The sequence below is a fragment of the Amia ocellicauda genome, chromosome 6 (genome assembly GCF_036373705.1).
Source record: "Amia ocellicauda isolate fAmiCal2 chromosome 6, fAmiCal2.hap1, whole genome shotgun sequence".
NCBI lineage: Eukaryota > Metazoa > Chordata > Actinopteri > Amiiformes > Amiidae > Amia > Amia ocellicauda.
This window is the reverse complement of record NC_089855.1, coordinates 39,930,954-39,939,273: the sequence shown is the minus strand read 5'-3', so window position 1 is coordinate 39,939,273 and position 8,320 is coordinate 39,930,954. Positions and strand designations below refer to the sequence as shown.

At 42.7% G+C, this 8,320-nt stretch overlaps 1 protein-coding gene across 1 annotated transcript in view; it reads left to right on the top strand.

Annotated features, from left to right (window-relative positions):
- The first annotated feature begins 7,764 nt into the window (after window positions 1-7,764).
- sun2 (Sad1 and UNC84 domain containing 2) overlaps window positions 7,765-8,320 on the top strand; it is a 42,277-nt gene continuing 41,721 nt past the window's right edge. Inside the window, exon 1 of the mRNA XM_066707113.1 lies at window positions 7,765-8,084. The gene's annotated coding sequence lies outside the window, so the exon portion shown is untranslated. The remainder of the gene's footprint in view (window positions 8,085-8,320) is intronic.

The following is an 8,320-nucleotide window of genomic DNA, read 5'->3' as shown; positions in this document are numbered from 1 at the left end:
CCCTCCCCCACCATTAGTTAAAAGAATGACTAGCGGGGTCTATCCAGTCCTCTCCTCATTCGCACACAAGGCCTCTGCCCTGCCATCTGCTCGTCGGGCCTCGGCTACAAGGGAACCAGGGAGAACCTCCAGCACCGCGGGCCCTGAGCCCAGTGGACTTTCGCCTGCCTTACCAGGTGGCGGGAGCCGAGCCCCCCACATAGTCTTCCTAGAGGATCAAGCGGTGAGGCAAATGGTTGAAATGATGGGTGCGAGCGCTAAGCTAGGTGAGGGAGAAGAGAGAAGTGGGGAAGAGGAGGGTTTCTTTACATGATTGTTACGGAGCGGGTAATTGCCCTCACTGCCATTATGGCTTTAACTATTATATCTATAAACGTGAGGAGCATTGCTGAGGTGAAAAAGAGGGCCGATGTTTTAAACTCTCTGGCTGGAATGAAAGCAGACATTATCTGTTTACAGGAGTGCGGCATCCTGTTCCAAAAAGAATATAAAGTTAAAAAGTTAAAAAATGTAGGGTGATAGAGGCGGGCAGGTTGGCCAGCCTCGACCTTAAATACAAGGGGGCTGTATTGAGGCTGGTCAATGTCTATGCCCCCACCAGCAAGAGAGAGAGAGTCCTCTTTCTCCCTCAGCTACGCCCGCTCCTGATCAGCACCTTACCGGTTATCATTTCAGGTGATTTTAACAGTGCTCTGAGGGATGTAGACCGGTGTAAGCCCCGCAACGATAGATCCAGCAGAGACCTCACTGCGTTCGTGGAGGACTTTGAACTCTGCGACGCAGGTCGGGACCTGGTCCCCTTGTTAACCTGGGTGAGTTCTTCTGGCAAATCCTTCTCCAGGATAGATCTCGTCCTCCTCAGTAAGCCACTGGAGAGGACCGCCATGAGGCGGTTTTCTTTTCAGACCACAGGACAATCATGGATTGTTTTTAAAAAATTTAAGTGATTTTATGAATTGTTTTTTTATTTTATTTTAATCACGAGTATTAAAATTTGTTTGAATGTTTTTATCTTTGAAATGTAAAATACTTACACCAAATAAAACAGTAGTATATGTGCTCCTCAACTGAAGGGGGTCTTAACAAATTATTTCAGTACCTGTTGGACAAATGTACTGTACCTAAAACATGGAAGCTTTCTGACATTAAGCCTGTGCCCAAAGGCTGGTTTATACTTCTGCGTCTGCGTCTCTGCCTACATGCGCGGGCGTCGTACGCAGACGGTCGCACAGCTGTCTGCCAACATAATTGCACGTAAGAGTGAGGCGTCCATAGGGGGCTGTGTCGCGTTAACACATCGCAATCCACAGATACGAAACTCGATATCTATGGAGCACCTACGATTGTATGGATGTAAATTAACACATACCGTTAATGACATATTATTTTATTATTATTACAGAAACTACACGCACACACACATAAATTGCATCCTGTATGTGCAGATCTATATTGTCTTGCTATAGTTGGCTAGACACTTAACACTAGAACATACATACACACATCTCTGCGTATGTGAATTTCTCCTGCATATCCGTTACTTGTTAATATATATTTGAATTAGATACATATATGGCGTTTCTGCTGTTAAACTCCTCAAAATTTATGAGCTAAAACACGTTGTTCTCCAACCGCCAGACCCGCAGTTTATGTGATAGGCTATAGCCCACTGAATAATATTATACATATAGCAGACAATATGGGCTTTGTAATAAATTAGTAATTGTGAAATATTTATAATCATGTTTATTGGTGAAACACTCTATTTCCTACACATCATATATTAATTATAATTGTATTAATTTACACTTGATATAGCGCTCGTCTGATCGGCTCAGCAAGTTTCTAACTTTCCTTTGTAATTCAATCCTGATCATGTTGTAAACCCAGGTCTCTGGATCAATGGCTTGATCAGTCACTGTTTGATCATGATGCTAATTGTTCATTTCGTCCACGGAAAGCAAAGTACATTTTACCTTTCGTCCACAATTGCCAAGCACGAAATACGTGGTCATTTCGTGGGATAAAATGTGAATTATGTTCACGAAATGTGAATTAAATTAACGAAATGTGCAGTTTGTTGGACAAAATACTAATTATGTGGACAAATGAGTTATGTGGATGAGGAGAAGCATTTTAAATAGTTTCGTACGTCATCACATAGTTTCTCTGCGGCGGCGCTACACATAGACACACATTGCACACCGGCCCCCCAGCACTGCGCGATTGTCCGCTGCTCTCAGAATATCCTGCTCAGCCAATCAGCGCTGGACTGACGCGGAAACGCACAGACGCGCTGTTGAGATCTCGGAGGAGTGCGCGTCGGTGCGTCTGCGGGCCTCTGCGAGCTGCGCTTACCCAGAAACCCCTGCTCTGCGTCGCTACGCAGAGACGCAGACGCGGACCTTCGCAGAAGTATAAATTGGCCTCAAGAAGGTCGGGGCCAGATTAATGAATGAATTTAGACCAATTGCACTTACTTCCAATTTATGCAAGTCCATGGTGTTTGTAAGAGACTATGTCAATCTGGAGGTCCATCAGAGGGGCAAGGAGGAAGCCTACAAGAACTGGCGTATACAAGATCTGGGGGAGCTCAGGATCCCATGATGGGACCCACCTCCGGGGACGGTCAGTTCCCCCTGCTGGAGCCCGAGTCCAAGATCTTTTAAAGATTTTACGGATGATTGTTTTTAAAAAGATTTTAAAAAACGAATCTTAATTGTTTTTAAAAAGATTTTAAAAAACGAATCTTAATTGTTTTTAAAGATTTCGTTGTTTTTAAATCACATTGTTTAGGGTTTTTGGTATAGTTTTGTTATATTTTGTTGTCAAATACATTGACCGTTTTGGGTTTAATTTAAAATGCATTGGACCTTTTTTGTTTGTTTTTTATTTTTTCCTTTTTAATTGTTTCTTTATTTTGTTCAATGCATTTTCAGTTATTTTCAATGTATTTGACTCTTTTGTTGGTGAGCAGCTTTTGCTTTTATCACGTTTGTTTTGTTGTTTTGGGCACGTTTATTTTAAAGTTAATTGTTTTTGTTCCTTGTTAAATCACAGATTTAAAAAAAAATTTAAGTGATTTTAAGGACTGATATTTTAAATGATTTTAATCACAAGCATTAAAAAAAAAATGAATTGTTATTATTTTATGAAATGTAAAATACTTAAACTAATAAACAGTATTATGCAAGTCCATGGAAAGAGTCTTAGTGAAACGCCTCACCTGTTCTGTGGAAAGCTGTCTTGACCCTTGTCAGCTTGCATATGAAAGGAATAGGGGTACAGATGATGCAATTTTAACACTTTTTAACAATGTAGCAAAACACTTACTGCAGCCAATGCTAGAGCATTATTTTTAGATTTTAGTTCAGCTTTTAATACAATGAAGTTGCACATTCTTTTATAAAGGTTATATGATCTGGGGGTCAATAGTGGTTTTATTTTTTGGATAAGAGATTTTCTCTCAAATCGGCTACAGAGAGTTTGTATAAATGGAAATGTATCAGAGCAGCTCATTATCAATACAGGGGCCCCACAGGGCTGTGTTTTAGCACCGGTTTTATTCTCTGTATACACAAGTGAATTTAGGATCCAAGATCAATGCCACAGTTTATATAAATATGCTGATGACATGGTCCTAGTTGTCCTTTTAAGGACGGGAGATACATCAAGTGAAAGTGAGTACCTGAACCATGCTAAGGCATTACAAATATGGTGCCAAGAAAGTGCATTAGAAATAAATGAGGGGAAAACAACAGAGTTAGTAATTTGTGCTAAAAAAGATCTTGTGGTACAGCCAGTGATGATGAATGGCCAACCTGTTGAAATTGTAGACCATTTTAAATATCTAGGCACTTTCCAGGATAAAAAATTAAGCTTTTTGGAGAATACTGGTTATATCTTTAAAAAATGTGTGCAACGCCTCTACCTACTTAGGAAATTGAATAGCTTTGGGGTGAGTCCGAATATTCTAGAGATGGTTTATAAATCTCTGATTCAGAGTGTATTGTCATTTAACATCATTGCCTGGTACAGGAACCTTAGCCAGAAAAATAGGAGTAAGCTCACCAGTGTGGTAAATATTGCTAGTAAAATAGTGCAGAGGTCACAATGTCAGTTAGGAGATCTATATGCACTGAGAACTAGGAAGAAGGCCCAGAGTATTCTGGATGATGACTCGCATCCCTTGTTCTCAGAGTTTGAGATGTTACCTTCAAGAAGGCACTATAGGGTGCCTGTGTCATCCAAAAATGTATACAGGAAATAATGTATTATTATTATTATTATTATTATTATTTTTATTTCTTGACAGACGCCCTTATCCAGGTTTATTCACATTGCAATTAGCTTCCTTAACATAGGATGATTTTGAATAGTATTTTAGAATGTAATTTTATGTATAATGTATTTATTGATTGTATCTATTGACTTATACACCGATCAGAAATAACATGCCTACACCTGCCTAATATTGTGTAGGTCCCCCTTTTACTGCCAAAACAGCCCTGACCCATCATGGCATGGACTCCACTAGACCTCTGAAGGTGTGCTGTGGTATCTGGCACCAATACGTCAGCCACAGATCCTTTAAGTCCTGTAAGTTGCGAGGTGGGGCCTCCGTGGATCAGACTTGTTTGTCCAGCACATCCCACAGATGCTCGATTTGATCGAGATCTGGGGAATTTGGAGGCCAAGTCAACACCTTGAACTCGTGATTCTTCAGACCAGGTCACCTTCTTCCATTGCTCCTTGGTCCAGTTCTGATGCTCACGTGCCCATTGTAGGCGTTTCTGGCAGTGGACAGGGGTCAGCATGGGCACCCTGACTGGTCTGCGGCTACGCAGCCCCATACGCAACAAATTGCGATGCACTGTGTGTTCTGACACCTTTCTATCAGAACCAGCCTTAACTTTTTCAGCAATTTGAGCTACAGTAGCTCATCTGTTGGATCGGAGTGTTATCAGTGTTATTCACTTCACCTGTCAGTGGTCATAATGTTATGGCTGATCGGTGTATGTGGATGGATTATATGCTGTTGTGTTTTTTTTATCAAGTGAGACCAAAGACAAATTTCCACTTTGTGTAGACAATAAAGTATTATTGTATTGTATTGTATTGTATAAAAATATGTGTGTGTGTCTGTGTCTGTGTCTGCGTGTCTTCATGTTTCTGCCTGTATGTATGTGTGTTTGTCTGTCAGTGTCTGCGTATCTCCATCGATCTGTGTGTGTTTTTTGAGGGTGGGTGTGCCTGTGTGTCTCTCTGTATGTGTGTATGTGTGTCTGTGTGTCTTTGTGAGTGTGTCTGTGTGTGTGTGTGTGTGTCAGTGCGATATAATTATTTCCCCCTCCTGATGGCTTGCTATAATAGAGTGCTTTCTATGCCGGCTGGAATTTTTCAGCGGCGTTGGCAGTTTTGTGAAAGGGCATGAGCGGGCGCCTGGTGCCAGCCCTATGAGGTCACGGCTAGAGGGTACCCACGCCAAGACCCTGGCACTGAGTCAGCCATGCCCACTCAAAAACACATACAATCACTCACACACGGCACATTTAAAAAATGTCCTACTTACTTTTAAGTCCTTAAATGTGACCCCGGACAGCAGAATGACTTGCTATGGCCACAATGTGAAATTGCCTTATACATCTCATGCATTCCTCCCATTGGCCGAGGGATGTTGGTTATGTAGTGCTCAGAGCACAGAATTGGTGGTGGGATTTCCCAAAAAATACCTGATGATATTTCAATGGATTTAATGCTCATGGGAGTGGAGAGGAATCCAGCTAAAAAAACTCCACTTACACCATATATCTATACTATAACTTTGTTGTTTTTGTGTTTATCACACAAAATAAATACTCTCCAGGGAGTGTCTCCTTCCTTGTGCTGTTGTTGTTTCCCTGGCTAGTAATCATATCGCATTATAGCCACCTGATTGTGCCTCGTTACTGCACCTGTACCATTAATTTCAGCTTCCGCAGTGCAGCTGACAATTGTTTCCTGTTTCCCTTATATAGACACCTACCTGTATGGTCCGTAGTTGTTAATGCGAAATAGTGTTTTTATCCCCGTCTGTGTGTGTGTTTGTGTCAGAGACTTGACCTGTTATTCCACTTCTCTTTCACACACCTCTCTCCTCTCTCCCTCTCATCTCTTTCACTTACCTCTCTCCCTGTCTTTCTTTGCCCTCTTTATCCCTCCCTCCCTCTCCCTCTCTCTTTTTCTGTGTTCCCAGCTGTCAGGTGCAGTGCAGAGTTAGTCTGTCATTGTGTCCCTGCCTGTGGGAACCACACTGCAGCTTCCTGCCCATGAGACACCACACAAAGTACAGTATGTACAGTTAAGCAGTGTCTCTAGCCCTGGTCCTTGAGAGAGACATTACAACACAGTAGGGGCTCAAGTGCTGTTGTCTGTCTTAAAATATTTTTTAGTACATGCCTGAGGTACAGCAGCCTGTTATAGGTATTAAAATCGCAAATTAATTCCACAGGGAAACGCCTGGACTTAAAAATTGTAGGTCTGGGTAGGCACGCACATACAAACTCGGGGACACATCGCGGTGCCGGCAGGGTTTGAAACGCGACTATACGTCACCGTCGTGTGGCGCTGCCGAGGAACTACAGCGTGATTTAAACCTCGCGCTGACTGCGACACCTAGTGGCCATGATGGCACACGGTGCGTTATATTCCAAGACGGTGCACGTTTACAGGTCGGCTCTAGCTGTGTGTGAATCTGTGAGTGCACGCGATAGTAATGCATCTATGTTTAGCGATAGTACCTTACGGTGGAGACAGTGGCGTGGTTTCCCAACACGCAAACCACGCAATTTCTAGGGGGCCCCCTGATGTCTAGTAGAAGTGTTACAATACAAGCTGAATTGTAACTTGCAACAAGTTACTTATTTTCTCAGATGATAATACAGAAAACAGAGGAGACTACGTGGGGACTTGATTCATGTCTTCAAAATCAGATTTCCAGATTTGCAGGGACGCATGGACCCAGGGACACAAATGGAAATTGGGCTTCAAGGCATTCAAGACAGAAAACAGGAGACACTTCTTCACACATAGAGTCTTCACAATCTGGAACAAACTCCCCAGTGATGTGGTTGAAGCTGAACATTTGGGAACATTCAAAAATAGACTGGATAGGATCTTTGGATCACTTCCAAACGAGCATGATGGGTTGAATGGTTGAACTTTCATATGTTCTTTTTATGTTCTTAACACAAACGCTGATTTTATCCAGTAATCAGACAAATTACCATTCTTATTGTAATCGCAGGCAAGTCTTTTTTGGAAAAAGTGGCGCTGCGAAGTTTCACTTTGGCTAAAATAGACACATTACATTATTTGTCATTTAGCAGATGCTCTTATCCAGGGTGACTCACAATTGTAACCATTTATGCAGCTGGGCATTTTACTGGAGCAATCTAAGTGAAGTACCTTGCTCAAGGGTACAACAGTACTGCCCCACCCAGGATTTGAACCCACAACCTTCAGTTATGAGTCCAGAGCCCTAACCACTACTCCACAGTGCTGACACGGAGAGATAGACTGGACCTATGTTTAGTGTGGGAGACCGAAACAATAAATAAATAAATGCTATATTCCGAAACTCGTTAGAAAAGTAGCTATTCCAGGTGATGAATGCTGTGGGCCAGATAGCGCGGCACCTTTAACAGCGACGCCCCTCAGGGCAGTAGCGCCTCAGTCCCCCAGGCGGCGCCAGAGACGAGACACGCTACCCTCGCTGAGCGCTGGTTGGCTCGGCTGTGACCTGAGCCTCGGTGCGGATCTGTTTTGTTTCAAAGCGACGACAGGAAAGGAAGGAGAGAATCGAGACTTGGGTAGCGGCGCAGTATGCATCTTCCTGCTACGGTTTCCCATCAGCCACAGCTCTTTCTAAGTCTTACAGAAAGCGGAGGAGGAGGAAGCAGCGAACGGTTGGCACCGGAGACACACGGGCAAAGACTAACAAACAAGCCGTGAATATAGGGATCCGTGTGGTCGCATACCCGCCGTAAGGAAAGCCCAGTGACCAGTGTTTCCAAATAAGTAAAGCATAGACTGTCACGAATCAGGTAAGACGTCTTGCAATAGCAGGCACCCTTTTCTGCGAGTTCTTTGTAGCGATTTATTATTGTAATATTTTACTCAGCACTACATTAGCCTGTTATTATTCATGTTATACACACACACACACACACATCATTATTTTCTGTGTTTTCGTCTTCGTGCTGGCTTCGTATCAACTGAACATAATAACGACATGCTGTAGTAACGCTGACAGTACAGACCTGACAGTTCAGCAGCATCT